Raw genomic sequence first — 16343 nt, forward strand, 5'->3', positions numbered from 1 at the left:
CGACCGCTGGGGCCCCCTGCGATCTCTCTGTACGGGGGCCAGGCTCTCCGGCCAGATAGCGGGTGTCGACCTCCGCACGAAGCGGCGGCCGACACGCCCCCTCAATACATCGCTATGGCAGAGCCGGAGATTGCCGAAGGCAGCACTTCGGCTCTGCCATAGAGTTGTATTGAGGGGGCGTGTCGGCCGCCGCTTCGTGCGGAGGTCGACACGCCTCCTTCCCAGCGGTCGGACCCCCCGCGATCTCAAACTTATCCCCTATCCTTAGGATAGGGGATAAGTTGTTCACCACTGGGTCACCACTGGACTACTCCTTTAATAGTTCTGAGCCACGGAATAACGTTATGTCAACATCATAAAAAAAAAAATGTATTTACACAAAATCTTTAGCATTTCTGCAGAAGTTAATTTTTCTTCCCACATTCTTCCCAAAATAAATTTTGTGTTTTTTCATTCTGGCTCTGTTAACTTAATTAAAGGGGTATTCCAGAAAAAAAACTTTGTTTTTTTATATATCAACTGGCTCCAGAAAGTTAAACATATTTGTAAATTACTTCTATTTACTTCTATTCCAATAATTATCAGCTGCTGAAGTTGAGTTGTTCTTTTCTGTCTGACAACAGCACTCTCTGCTGACATCTCTGCTTGTCTCGGGAACTGCCCAAAATAGATGAGGTTTGCTATGGGGATCCGCTTCTACTCTGGACAGTTCACGAGACAGGTGTCATCAGAGAGCACTTAGACAGAAAAGAACAACTCAACTTCAGCAGCTCATAAGTACTGAAAGAATTAAGATTTTTTTTATAGAAGTAATTTACAAATCTGTTTAACTTTCTGGAGCCAGTTGATATATAAAAAATGTATTTTTTTCCTAGATAACCCCTTTAACTGACTGCAAAAATAAATAAATACAGTGACACTTTGTAACCACAAGGTGATGATCATGTTGCCGTGTATTAAATTATAATTTTTTTTTTTATTATAAAATTTTACTTCTACTACTACTATTCATCTGCAAAAAAACAAAATGTCATTAAGAAACCAAATCCCATGCAACAGCAACATAATGTATAACCCTCCCCCCAATCCACTATCCAACCAACAAAAATGTTAGGGAGAGGGCAGGAGAATAAAAATTACCTGTATTGTACAATGTACTAAAAGGGGGGGGGGGGGGGGGGAATAAAAATAATAACCACATTTTGTGTTATGCCTTTTGTTGCAATATGTAGCAGGTGTATAGTTTTGAATTTTTTTTTGAAAATGTAGGCCATCTATATAAGGCTGCATTCACACTGCAGTTGGAGCGTACGGCTGCCGGATCCGGCTGGGAAAGGGGAAAACCGTGTGCTCCCATACCCCAGCTGAACCGGCGTCGAACTCCATTGACTTAAATGAGCCGACCGGAGTCACTGTTTGACTCCGGTCGGCTCGTGAAAGTCAATGGAGTTCGACACTGGTCAGACTGGAGAACGGGAAGACACGGTTTTCCCCTCTGCCAGCCGAATCCGGCAGCCGTACGCTCCAACTGCAGTGTGAATGCAGCCAGACATAGCAGGTGGCTCTCACTTAAAGGGGTACTCCGGTGGAGAACATTTTTTTTTTTTTATCAACTGGTGCCAGAAAGTTACACAGATTTGTAAATTATTTCTATTAAAAAAAACTTTCTCCTTACAGTATTTATTAGCTGCTATATACTACAGAGAAAGTTATTTTCTTTTTAAATGTCTTTGTTTTTTCTGACCACAGTGCTCTCTGCTGACACCTGTCCAGAGCAGGAGAAAATCCCCATAGCAAACCTATGCTGCTCTGGGCAGTTCCTGATACAGACAGAGGTGTCAGCAGAGAGCACTGTGGTCATACAGAAAAAAAAAAAAAGAAATCCAAAAACAAAAGAACTTTCTCTGTAATATACAGCCGCTAATAAGCACTGGAAGGATAACGATTTTTTAAATAGAAGTCATTTACAAATCTGTTTACCTTTCTGTCACCAGTTCATTAAAACAAAAATGTTTTCCACTGGAGTACCCCTTTAACCCCTTAATGATGAAGGACGTAAATGTACGTCCTGGTGAGGTGGTACTTAACGCACCAGGACGTACATTTACATCCTATACATAACCGCTAGCATCAGAGCGATGCTTGCATCATGCGCGGCAGGTCCCGGCTGCTGATAGCAGCCAGGGACCTGCCCGTAATGGCGGACATCCGTGGATGTCCGCCATTAACCCCTCAGATGCCATTATCAATACAGATCACGGCATCTGCAGCATCGCGGTACTTTAAATGGATGATCGGATCGCCCGCAGTGCTGCCGCGGCGATCCGATCATCCAGCATGGCGGCCGGAGGTCCCCTCATCTGGCTCCGGCTGTCTCCCGGGGTCTTCTGCTCTGGTCTGAGATAGAGCAGACCAGAGCAGAAGATCACCGATAACGCTGATCAGTGCTGTGTCCTGTACATAGCACTGAACAGTATTAGCAATTGGATGATTGCAATAAATATTCCCCTATGGGGACTATTAAAGCGTAAAAATAAAAGTTAAAAATAAAAGTAAAAAAAAATGTGAAAACCTCCTCCCCCAATAAAAACGTAAATTGTCCCATTTTCCCTATTTCATCCCCAAAAAGTGTAAAAAAAATATTTTATATACATATTTGGTATTGCAGCGTGCGTAAATATCCCAAATATTAAAATAAAATGTTAATGATAGCGTACGGTGGGTTGGTGTTAGGGGGGGCACGTGTACCCGTCGCCGGACTTCCATCATGTTTTACATTGGTTTAGTTTTATAGACAACATTTTCTTTTTGTGGCAGGGTTCCAAGGAGGACTGTGAGAAGTTCATTTCGGGTCTCAATAATAATGACTTAAATATCCATTTGACCTACAACATTTCAACTACTGTGGAATTCCTGGATTTGCAACTGAATATTAAGGATGGGCGTCTCCAGTCTAAGCTATTCCGAAAAACGACGGCTACCAATAGTCTTTTACACTTCTCATATTTCCACCCCCCGCATACGTTACGTGGTGTACCGACCGGACAGTTTCTTCGGGTCAGAAGAAGCTGTAGTGACAATATGGATTTCAGACAACAGTCAAAGGAGTTAACCACAAGATTTCGGAATAGAGGATATCCCAAAGGCACCATCTCCAAGGCATTTCAGAGGGCACTAGCTGCAGATAGGAGTGAGCTGTTGGAGCCCTCTCCTAAGAAATGTGATAACACGATCAGATTCATTTCCACATACAATAACCAATGGAACGGTGTGAGAGGCATAATGGATAAACACTGGAGCATTTTGCTCTCGGACCCGCGAATACGAGCTATTATTCCAGAAAGACCAGCTATGGTCACACGACGTGCTGCAAATTTGGGGGATTTGCTCACTAATAGTCATTTCAAGAGGCCAACTAGATCTGTGGGAACAGGCTCTGATCATGCAGGGTCCTTTCCATGTGGAAATTGCACGATCTGCCAGTTTATGCTGCCCACTCGCAGGTTTGTGAATCCGATGGATCTGAAGGAATATAGGATACGAAGGTATATTAACTGCAAGACAGTACATGTTATCTATGTGATGCCCGTGCAAAAAAGTATATGTCGGCCAGACAGGACAGCAGCTACGAAAGCGTATCCAAAAACACATTTCCGACATAGCACTGGCCAGGAGGGACCGGACAAATGGTAGAAAACTTACCTCTGTTGCGGAACATTTCCTGGATCCCCACAATGGACACTCTAATGGATTGGTGATCACAGGATTGGAGCAAATAAATAACAACATCAGGGGGGGACCCATTATTAATCGATTATTGCAAACCGAATCCAGATGGATCTTTGATCTGGGAAGTGTGTCACCTATTGGCCTCAATGAGGAATTGTCATTCACAGGATTTTTGGGTGAGTAGTTTGGTGGGAATGGGCTGTCTAGTACAGCATCATTCTTAATACCGCAGGTTTTGATATTATGTGTCTCTGTATCCTTATATGCCTTCTTTTTCTTGACTAGTATATAGGAGGATTTTTTTTGTCTGATCGCATGATCTCTATTGGAGACACCATACTAGGAGGTTGGGATCCCTGAGTTGTCAAGACTGGATAGTATTCACCAGGTGAGTCACTTTTTTCTATTTTATACACCACTTTTCACATATTTCATACACAATTTATATATTTATACACCTTATTCCACACATATATTTTATAGGGTTCCCTACACCATGGGCTAGGTCACGTGTCTATGCGAGTTCCCATCCATACACATACATGTCATTTTTAGTCTTCACACATTTTTGTTAGACATTCACCATCACTTTCTATCACATATAGCTTTCGTCTTCACACTTAGTCATTACATGGTCTTCACAAATATATTTGTTTTTGGCCACATAGTACGCAATAGTTATTACCTATCACTTATTATTAATATGTTCACCATTGGTGGCCTGTCATCTGCACTAGTAATTCTAGAACATATATAGCACATTCACCCATTTCACTTCTTGTGTATTCACGTGTGGGTTGTGGGTGGGTATTTTGTAGTGCGCGGACGAGAGTTTTTTCACCAAAGGGGGTCTCTTCCATTTCTACTTTTACCTTACAAACTGCTTATGTCTATTTTTACTTGTCTCATATATAGATATATCTATTCTTCTATGTGAGTTTGCTGATCGTGACTTATGGATGGGCCTGACTGGTGGATGGCCGGATATTTAGCTGCAAATTTCGGGATGGATTTTCCATTGCTGTCCTGTTTTGGTATAACGGATCTTCTAAAAAGGCTGTGCCCCTCTTTACTGGGACTTGTGGACCTCGGGCGTTTGTGAAAGAAAATTAAGACATCTCTTTTGGGGAGAATTACAAAATGGCTATATGGCCCTCAGGAAGGGAAAAATGGACTCCATGAGTGGAGCCCCTACTCACTTTCTACATCTACATCTGCCTCTCCCTGAGTGATGTGTTGCTTCTCCCTGACTTACTTTAGCCCATGTGGGGTTTCTTTGGACATCATATCCCCCTCTTTTTGGGCCCCTCTTGGACAATTAAATTATGAATTGGCTCCTAAAAAAAAAATTTGGGAGTCATAAGGAGATTATTGATGGACATCTAGACACGGGGATAGGTTTTTCTGTCTGCATTAACCTCAACATCACATGAGGATATTTATACTTATTGGGGGAGATTTATCAAAACCTGTGCAGAGGAAGAGTGGTGCAGTTGCCCATAGCAACCAATCAGATTGCTTCTTTCATTTTCCACAGGCCTCTAAAGAGGCCTGTGGAAAATGAAAGAAGCAATCTGATTGGTTGCTATGGGCAACTGCACCACTCTTCCTCTGCAGAGGTTTTGATAAATCTCTCTCATTGACCGTAATTCCATAGTATACCGTATTTTCTCATTTTTTGGTATATTATACTTTTGACACCTGTATACATGTATATTTTCTCTTTATATAGTCTCTATTAGCCTGTTTACACACATTTATTTTTGTTAGGACTCGAATACCTTGCAGATGCCATAACCAGTGTTTTATCTGGTTTATGGGCCTTAGATTATATATATATATATATATATATATATATATATATATATATATTGTTATTTGATATTTCACAGTATCTTTGAGATTCGCTTTCTCAAAGTGCATGATGTGGAGCTCGCACTTCGATTCGTATATCTAGGTTCGTTTTGTGCATACGATATATGAGCTATATATTCTTCTTAGGTATTGTATTATTATCCTATACTAATTTGCAGGCAGCGCATTGTTATATCATATCTTTTTATCATATCTTTTTATTAATCTCATATTTACTTTTGGTGGTAATAACAATAGGTGCTAGAGAGTTTTTTTTACCCGGTACTATCTATTCGAACAACATATGCTACTCTGTACATTATAGCTATATACATATACTTTGTTCTATCTTGTATAGTGGCAGGTGTCAGTGTTTAATGATGCGGCTCACCATGCGTATCATCTTGCGCATGCGCTTGTATATGCGACTTGCGTTCCACTAGGCGCCTCAGCACACGCATGCGCTCTTGTATGTTTCATTTTTTAAGAAGAGTAATCTAGCATATACGATACTATGCGCTTGCGCATGGTTTTCGGCACATGCGCATTTCATTATTATTTGCGAATACGCCAGAGCGGAAGTGACGCTCACCCGGGACCGGAAATTATCCTGGCGTTCTATGGCGGTTTACACGCAAGGTACTCATCTGCAGGGTATTCGGGTAATCACTGTGGGTACATAAAGGCGCACATACATTGTACCAGCACAACACCCCTGAGGAAGTCGCTAGTTGTGACGGAACGCGTGGGGTCATTGGTGGCTCTGTCCTGATTGCATTTTCTCTATTCATGGATGTCCTCCAGTCTGGCTCACCTGCCTCTTCATGGTTGTATATCACTTGCACTTTACAGGTCTAGTACCATGCTATATGTGATTGTTTATTTGGTTGTATGTATCTGATGGTTATCATTTAGGGAGGTTGGGTAGCTTTATGGACTGGGGTACATCCTTATCTGTTTATTGTACCATATCTTCAGGACAGGTGCCTTGGAAGAGGGGGTTCATGGCCTCTCTTCCTTGTTGTGCTTTGGGCCTTTATGGCCAATTTTAAGTGTTTTTTTATACAATTGTGTGTCATTTTTTGATATTCTATTGTGTGTTCTATGTGCAATAAAGTGAAACTTTTCTGTATCTTTTGGTGTGCTGCTATTGTTTCAGTGAAGCCCTTTTCTCTATTTTTTACCGTACGGTGAACGGCGTGAATGTAAAAAAAAAAAAAAATAGCTGTTTTTTTTATAACATTTTATTCCAAAATTTTTTTTTTTATAAAAAAAGTATTACAAGTTTTATATAAGCAAATATGGTATGAGCCCCCATACCGCCGCTTATCCGGAAAAATGAAAAAGTTATAGGTCTTCAAAATAGGGGGATTTTAAACGTACTAATTTGGTTAAACAGTTTGCGATTTTTTTTAAGCGCAACAGTAATAGAAAAGAATGTTATCATGGGTATCATTTTAATCGTATTGACTCAAAGAATGTCATTTTTACCGTAAATTGTACGGTGTGAAAACGAAACCTTCCAAAATTTGCAAAACTGCGGTTTTCTTTTTAATTTCCCCACACAAACAGTATTTTTTGGGTTTGCACCATTTTATGGTAAAATGATGTGTTAGTGATGGCATTACAACGGACAACTGGTCACGCAAAAAACAAGCCCTCATACTAGTCTGTGGATGAAAATATAAAAGAGTTATGATTTTTTGAAGGCGAGGAGGAAAAAAGGAAAACGTAAAAATAAAATTGTCTGCGTCCTTAAGGCCCAAATGGGCTTCATTCTGAAGGGGTTAATGAACCAACATATGATTGGTCTCTGAGCTTCTGATTGGCTAAGGGACAATATTTAGCATCTAGTGCCTAGGCCTCCAAACTGTGGACCTCCAGAGGTTGTAAAACTACAACTCCCAGCATGCCCGGACAGCCGTTAGCAGTTTGGAGATAACTTATCTAGTGCATGCATTCTCCTAGACACCCCAGTGGGTGCAGGTTTAACCCATTAGCTTCTTTTTTATTTTGGAACCTTATGCAAGCAATGGCTCCAGAATTCAGGTGGTCACTGACTATAGCACAAAACAGAACCATGGCACTTACTTGCACTTGAGAGATGTTCTTAATAAGAGACGTGCGCCTCCGGGAGCCTCATCGGCGGTGATCCTGCTTTGTGTACATGTCGGATCAGCATTAATGTCATTTATTTATTCTTCATGGTTTCACAACCCGGCTTCCCGGTTCCCAACCTCTTTTGAAATATTTGCCAAAAACAAGGCCGAACTAGTAATAATAACAGTAATATTGTGTAATCTGTTTCTCAGAACATTACATGGAAACTCCAAATATTTCCACAAGGTAACCCCTTAGAATCCTCAATGTGTGATCCTTTCAAGTGTGTCAGGTAACGTAATGTATGTACACAGTGACCCCACCAGCAGAATAGTGAGTCCAGCTCTGGAGTATAATACAGGATATAACTCAGGATCAGTACAGGATAAGCAATGTAATGTATGTACACAGTGACACCACCAGCAGAATAGTGAGTACAGCTCTGGAGTATAATACAGGATATAACTCAGGATCAGTACAGGATAAGTAATGTAATGTATGTACAAAGTGACCTCACCAGCAGAATAGTGAGTACAGCTCTGGAGTATAATACAGGATATAACTCAGGATCAGTACAGGATAAGTAATGTAATGTATGTACACAGTGACCCCACCAGCAGAATAGTGAGTACAGCTCTGGAGTATAATACAGGATATAACTCAGGATCAGTACAGGATAAGCAATGTAATGTATGTACACAGTGACCCCACCAGCAGAATAGTGAGTACAGCTCTGGAGTATAATACAGGATATAACTCAGGATCAGTACAGGATAAGTAATGTAATGTATATACACAGTGACCCCACCAGCAGAATAGTGAGTACAGCTCTGGAGTATAATACAGGATATAACTCAGGATCAGTACAGGATAAGTAATGTAATGTATGTACACAGTGACCCCACCAGCAGGATAGTGAGTAAACCTCTGGGGTATAATACAGGATATAACTCAGGATCAGTACAGGATAAGTAATGGAATGTATGTACACAGTGACCTCACCAGCAGAATAGTGAGTACAGCTCTGGAGTATAATACAGGATATAACTCAGGATCAGTACAGGATAAGTAATGGAATGTATGTACACAGTGACCTCACCAGCAGAATAGTGAGTACAGCTCTGGAGTATAATACAGGATATAACTCAGGATCAGTACAGGATAAGTAATGTAATGTATGTACACAGTGACCTCACCAGCAGAATAGTGAGTACAGCTCTGGAGTATAATACAGGATATAACTCAGGATCAGTACAGGATAAGTAATGTAATGTATGTATACAGTGACCCCACCAGCAGAATAGTGAGTACAGCTCTGGAGTATAATACAGGATATAACTCAGGATCAGTACAGGATAAGTAATGTTATGTATGTACACAGTGACCTCACCAGCAGAATAGTGAGTACAGCTCTGGACTATAATACAGGATATATATAACTCAGGATCAGTACAGGATAAATAATGTAGTGTATGTACACAGTGACTCCACCAGCAGAATAGTGAGTACAGCTCTGGAGTGCTGACCAATTAGTTGCGGGTGTGGTCGTGCTTCAGCTGTGCTGTGGGTCTGCTGTGTCTCCTGAGCTCCAGGGATTTCCATCTGTTCCACCTGGGGCCTGCTTCCTCCTCCCCAGGGAGGGAGTGGGTTTCCAGGCATGAGTGAGGGAGGCGAGGCCCAGGCTTCTGCTCCTCGGAATAGGCCGTAGGGGAGCAGTAGAAGCCAGCAAGCGGCCGGAACATCGGAGGATTTGAGGGTGAGGCGTTCCACCAGGAGTCGCAGCAATGCTGCTCCAACTCCCCCCACAGAGGTGAGAAGCTCCAAGGCTGGATCCACCTCAGGAAAGCTGGGTGCTACCAGCGGAAAGCTGGGTTCATCAGAAAGAAGGCAGAGTGCTCACGGAGGTGAAGCCGACCTCAGTGAGGAAGGCTGGGGAGTGCTGAGGACCCGGGAGTCTATTTCCACCTATTCCACCAGTCACCTCCGTGAGTATGAAGACGCCTGTAAGGCCATCAGGAGGCTCCGAGAGGAACTGCGCTGTGACCGTGCCAAGGCCAAGATTACTCCAAAAAGGAAAAAGACAGAGATCCAGGGGCAGAAAAAGAGACTTATGGCTGAAATACAAGCTTTGGAGGAGAGGAGAGGAGAATTACTGGCGAAGAGTGGGCCATTTAAAGAAAAATTGGAAAATGGAGAACGATTCAAGGTAATGGAGGAAAAGGAAAATAAAAGGTTGATGGGGCTGCAACCTGAGAGCCAGGTGGATGATGCGGAGGAGATGGAGGAAGAACAACAGGCAGATCCACCTGGTGGCCTGCGGCAACAGCAGCAGGCCCCGTACAGTGGGCCCCCTGCACAGCAACCAGCAGTATCACCTGCCGACTCAGGGGAGGACAGTGACAGCAGCTACCAGGGAGGGGCGCTAATGGCCCAGATCCGCATGCTGGAATCCCCAGTGTGTCCTCAGAACCTGGTGTTTGGAGATGAGCTCCCAAATGAGGCACCTGGGGGTAAGAAGAAGAAGACCAAGCCAAAGCAGCAAGAAGTGGTGAGTTACATCTACACCCCCTTCCCTGTAAACCCTGAGTCGGCCTCAGGGTCAGCTCATTGTGCAAGCCCCGTTACCCAGCCCAGCCCGTGTTCTGTGGTGGACTCGGTGCAAAGGTGCGGGGAGAGTACAGATACTGAAAGGGCGCAGAGCTCCATGCCTGTTTGCAGTAGCAGGGATGGAGCAGAGAAGGCATCGGCCGCAAGGCCGTACAGTGAGGGCGGCCCAGCGGTGGGCATAGAGGCAGACTCCGGTGCTGTAGTTCGCTCCCCTGTGGGAGAGGGGGGTGACTCAGTGCCGGAGGTAGTCGTGGTGGCTAAGGGAAAAATAGATTCTCCCAAAAGTAGAAAAAAACTTTTGTTTTGCATTGGCGCCGCTGATCCAGATCAGCGGCGCCCAGGAGCTGGACATTCTAGTACGGCTAGGCAGGCTTCCCGGTCCTTGTATAAGGGACCGGTGACCTGTCCTGTGGTGATGGCTCCAGCCCTGGTACCCAGTGATGCTGACAGTACAAAATCTGCACCAGAACGCACCGGTCCAGCCAGTATGAATGTGGAGGTTAATGTTGGAGTGACTGAGGGTGTGAATGAGGGGAATAATTCATCTGTTACTAAAAATCTTTCTGGGGCTTTGAATGGTGGTTTGGGCTGTAGCACGGGTGGAGGTATGGGGGGCACATCAGCTAAAATAGGGGTCAATGGTTTGGGTATGGATTATGTGGAGGAGGGTGGTGAAGGGGCACAGATTAGTGGTGGGAATGTAGGGCCTGGTCCAGTTGCACCCTCAGCGGTGGCAGCACCCGTCCGCAGCTACGCGAATGTCACCGCTGGGGGAAGGGGGGCAGCTTCCTCGTCCTCTGGCTCTGGGGAGAGCAGTTTGCAGCAGCGTCTCCTGGGGGCCTTAAGGAGAGGGGAGAGATCAATCAATGTAGAGGGTAGGGAGGTTGATCTATCCTTTTGGATAGAAAGACATGGTCTTTCAGCCTTCCGAGAGGAAAGAGGGGGGGATACTGTGTGGTCTCTCCCAACAGCCGGGCCAGGTGGTCTCCGAAGGAATGTGGTCCGGCTGAGGTGGAGAGGCAGTGATACATGTCCTCCAAGAGCTAAAGTTGTTGAGCTTCTGCTGAAGTTGGGCTTTAAGGCAGCTGACATCTATGCCTTAATACATCCTTATGGTACCCCTGAGTTCGATATCAGCTTTGTTCGGCCAGAGGGGCTTGAGCTCTTCTGGTCGAATTATGAGTTGGTAAAGAATGAGCCCGGCTGGCGAGACTTTGCCATTCAGGCAGTGTCTCGCCAAAATAATGTCAAGAAGGTGACCGTTTTAACCCGTAACGAATCGCTTTCTTGTATTGACATCATGACGTGGCTAGGTCGGTATGGTGAGGTGGTGGAGGTCCCAAAAAAGAACAGGGATGAATATGGCATCTGGTCAGGGGCCTGGACGTTTATGGTCAAGCTTAGGCGTTCAGGAAACACCGTTACCCATATACCATCTGCGACCTTCCTCGGAAGGGATCATATCCAGATCTTCTACCAGGGTCAGCCGAAGCTCTGTCACAGATGTGGTGACCCCACACATTTTAGTGCCAATTGCACTGTGCAGAAGTGCACTCTGTGTGGGGAAATAGGCCATCTCGCTACATCTTGTGCAGAGATTAGGTGTCACCTGTGTGGTGACTTAGGTCACCCATTCAGTCGCTGCCCTCGTTCCTTTGTCAACGCGGTTGTTGCCCCGGTGGGAGTAAGCCGTGAGGTGGATTCTGCTGGGGGGATGGCTGTCGGGGATGAAGGGGTGCAGGGGCCAGGGAAGAAAAGTAAGCAGAAGACGCCTGCCCAACTGAGGCGTCTCGAGAAGCGTCAAAGGGACAGGGAGATTCAGGACTCACAGGAGCATCAACCAACTGGGGTGACTCCTGATCCTGTCCCTGCGGCCAGTCTTACTGCTGAGGCCCTGGGGGATAGTGAACTGGATGAGGAGATTGGGAAGATCCACAAAGAGGGGGATGCCGTCTCCTCACTGTCCTCCCATGGTGGGAGCGCGGATGAGGACAGTGGGGGATGGGCAGAAACAAAGCGGGGTACTCGGAAGAATAAGAAAAGGAGAGATGTAAGATCTTCTCCCACCCGCCAGATGCCAAAGGAAGGTACAACTGACCCCCCTCTGATTGGTCTCTCCAACCGGTTCCGAGCCCTCCGCGACATTTCCTCTTCGGAGGAGGGGGGGGGCTGGGGGTGAGGTTCCGGATGTTGCGGTGGGGCTCACAGGAGACGCTGAGTCCTCTCTCCCTGGGGAATCTATGTCTTCAGGGGGGGAGACTGGCTCAGAGTCAGGGGACGAGGAAAATGTATATAATGGGAAAATGGACACATCCATCTCACTAAAAAGGGGTAAACCATCATCTGATGAGGAGGGTGGTGGGGTGGATGGGAAGGATGGTGGGAAAAAGAAAGCTGTCTAACTCAATCACCCTTGATGGCGGCACCCTCTCCGTTGACTCTGGCATCTATTAATGTTGCCAGCATAAAGTCAGATACGGCTCGATTTGCGGCCTATGATTTTTTTGCCCATATTAATGCTGATATTTTATTTTTGCAAGAGACCAGGCTAACAGATATGTCATCTATCTACAAGGCTAAAAGAGAGTGGAGGAATGGGCCCTCCTACTGGTCTCTTGGGGCCGAGCCGTATAGCGGAGTGGCAGTCCTTTTTACCGCAGCGGTAGAATGCCGACGGGTTATCGAGTTAGAAATGGGGAGGTGCCTGATTTTAGATGTCCTCATGAAGGGACAAGAACTTCGCCTTATTAACATCTACGGCCCACAGTCTAAGTGGGACCGGAAGTGTCTCTTTATGAGGATCAAGCCCTATCTTTTTACAAGTCGGCAGGTGGTCTTTGGAGGGGATTGCTGTCACGAGGCCCCAAGACAGGGGAGGTACCAGAGACAAGCTGACTTATGATAGCGTCGCTCTTAATAGCATAGCGAGTGAGGCTCGCCTGGTGGATGTCCACATCCGGCACACCCCAGGCCACGCGGGATTCACCTATCATAGGGGTAGTTGTAGGTCTAGGATAGATAGGTTTTTTTTAAAGGAGGAGGCCGTCTCTTCAGCAGTGTCTGTTGTTGAGGTGGAGTTCTCCGATCACTGTTTAATTTTGTTTTCTCTGAATGTCACAGAGACCCCCCCGGATGGGCAGAGGCTATTGGAAGCTGAATTCGTCTCTCTTGGAAGAAGCGGAGATAAGACAGTCCTTTGAGGATTTTCTTCAGAGCCAGGTACCATTGCTGGGCCTTTGTAGCAGTAAGTCAGAGTGGTGGGAGATCTTCAAGGAAAGGGTTGCGAGATTCTTCCGCCAGCTCTCGGGCCTCAGAAGCCTAAACAGGTACCGTTTGTACCAGGGCCTGAGGAAGAAACTTGAGAACCTTGTCTCGACTGGAGGTAGTCGTGACGATATCTCCAGAGTGAAGTCCTTGTTGATGAAGTGCCAGTATGACAGACACGCATCTTTGGTTTTTGAGAGGGATTACGGGAAGTACCGCTCGCCCGACCCTTACAGAAACTGCAAGATGTCAGTGAATAGTAAAATAGTCTCAGGACTGATTGATAGTACGGGATCCTTGAAAAGGTCCAGATCAGGGATCCTGGAGGTCGTCAGATCCTTCTACTCGCACCTCTTGGGAAGGAAGGATCTAGATCGAGATAAGGTATCAGCTTTCTTGGCTGAAACCGTCCCTGAACCAGGAGTAGACTCCTCTCTTGACGTTTTGACAGAGATGATCCGGGAAGAGGAAGTCAGGATGGCTATTGATGGGTTTGCCCTCAAGAAGTCACCCGGTCCGGATGGCTTAACATCTGAGTTCTATAATACCTTTAAGGACACTTTGGTTCCCCTCTTGACTGGGGTTTTTAATGAGAGTCTATCCTCGGGCACTCTGCCAAAGTCAATGAGGAGGTCAGCGCTGATCATCCTGTCAAAGGGTAAAGACCCGTCCCACATTGAGAATTGGCGTCCCATAGCACTTCTCAATGTGGACCGAAAGATTCTGGCAAAAGTGCTGTTTAACCGGCTGGTGGAGTTTGCACCCCGGCTCCTTTCGGGGGCTCAGCATTGCTCTGTTCCGGGCCGCAGTACATTTAGTGCTGTGCTCAGTGTCCGAGAGGCTGTGGAGCACGGTAGGGCTGGCCACTGGAAGGGGTACTTGCTGTCCTTGGATCAGGCAAAAGCATTTGATCGGGTTAACCATGAATACCTCTGGTCTGTTCTTCTGAGATATGGCCTGCCGGGGGGGTTTGTTGATTGGCTTAAGACCTTGTACGCAGGGGCAGAGAGTTTCCCGCTTGTGAATGGTTGGATTGGCCGCTCTTTTGAGGTTGGGTCTGGCGTCCATCAGGGTTGTCCTTTGAGCCCGTTGCTGTACGTGTTTGCAATTGATCCTTTCCTTAGGAGGATTGATTGTGGACCGTTGGCGGGGGTGAGAATGGACCTGGCGGTGCTGGATTTGGCTCTGAGGGCGGTAGCGTATGCTGATGATGTCACCGTGTTTGTCTCCTCACAAGAGGAAGGCCAATGGGTGATGTAAGAGGTGGACCGCTACTCGGAGGCATCCGGGTCCAAGATCAACCGGGATAAGTGCGAGAGTCTCTGGCTGGGAGGGGGAGATCCTGGTTTTGATCTCCCGGACGCCCTTCCAGAGCCCCAGGAATCTGCAAAAGTTCTCGGCATCGAATTTGGCCAAGGGGATTACCCCAAACAAAACTGGGACAGCAGGCTTAAGATCGCCGCTCAGAAGGTGGATCAGTGGAAGGGTTGGTCTTTGACCCTCCGGGAAAGGGTTAACCTGATCAAAACATTCCTGCTCCCTTTACTGATATACCTGGGCAGTGTATGCATGTTGCCAGAACCTCTTTGGACCCGGGTCTACAGTGTGTTCTTCCAGATGTTATGGGGGAACAGACTGAACCTAGTGAAGAGGGAGGTTACTTACCGTACGAGGAGACTAGGGGGGTTGTGTATGGTCAACCCTGTGGTATTCCTAGTGAATACCTTTCTTAAGACCAATATAGCAAACCTCTGGTCAGAGAGGGCTCCTCCGTGGGCATCCTCCTGTAGGGGATGGTTTTGGCCTTTCTTCCAGGAATGGGAGACAGGAGGGCAAGTGAAGGATCTTCGCACACCACACGGGCATTTCCCGGCTTACGCTACCCCGGTTCTGAAGGTTATTCGTCGGTGGGGTCTGGGGATGGGGGAGATTAGGACTCTGTCGAGGAAATTCCTTGACAAGAGGGTCCTGTCTTCTCATTTCCAGAGGCCATTGGCGCTCAAGGACTGCCCAAGTCGGGATCTGGAGGTGGGTTTAGAGCTTTTGAATTCTATCAGGATCCCCTTGAAGTTTTGGGACTTGACTTGGCGCTGCTTCCACGGGAAACTGTGTGTGAGGGACAATCTGAAGTGCAGGAGCTCTGATGACCGGGGATGTCCCCGCGAAGAGTGTGGAGGCATGCTGGAAAGCATGGAGCATTTTCTGCTTCATTGTCCCTTTAACACAGAGGTTTACACCAGGGTGGGCGCTTCCATTGGTTGGCCTCGGCTGGCCAGTCTCTCCTATGCGGAATGGGCCTATGGGGCATTCAGAAACCTTGGAGGCTGGGACCGGTGCACTTTATTCCTAGTCAGCTCAGTGGTTAGGTACTACACGTGGAACGCACGGTGTTTAGTGTCGACGCAGCGTAAAATCCTCCCTGTGGATGTGGTGGTTAGGAACATTCTCGGTGACCTGGTGAAGGTGCGTTCTCTGGAGTACGAGAGGCTGGGTGCTGGCAGGGCCTCTCGTCTATGGAGGGGCTCTGCCTTTAAAGTGCCTTAGCCTGTTGTCTCCCCCTGGTGGTGGGCTGATGCTAGCACATTAGTCTTTTTGTTTTGAGCAGTTGGTTTATGGTAATATAGGGCTTGCAGGCGCTGAACTTGAGCTTTAGGGGTTTGTTGTTTGGCTTATAGTGTTATATGTATTTGTTATTGTATTTATTGTTGTAGTCTATTTGTATACTTATGTATTGTATATATTGTTAGTCTGTGTATATTTTATGTAATGTATATATTGTATATATTGTG

The 16343-nt window shown here is 46.1% G+C and overlaps 1 protein-coding gene across 1 annotated transcript in view; it reads right to left on the bottom strand.

The window, feature by feature from the left end:
* LOC130272986 (metalloreductase STEAP4-like) overlaps window positions 1-7757 on the bottom strand; it is a 33185-nt gene extending 25428 nt beyond the window's left edge. Inside the window, exon 1 of the mRNA XM_056519082.1 lies at window positions 7675-7757. The gene's annotated coding sequence lies outside the window, so the exon portion shown is untranslated. The remainder of the gene's footprint in view (window positions 1-7674) is intronic.
* Window positions 7758-16343: the final 8586 nt, after the last annotated feature.

Source organism: Hyla sarda, chromosome 5 (assembly GCF_029499605.1).
Source record: "Hyla sarda isolate aHylSar1 chromosome 5, aHylSar1.hap1, whole genome shotgun sequence".
In the NCBI taxonomy this organism is placed as follows: Eukaryota; Metazoa; Chordata; class Amphibia; order Anura; family Hylidae; genus Hyla; species Hyla sarda.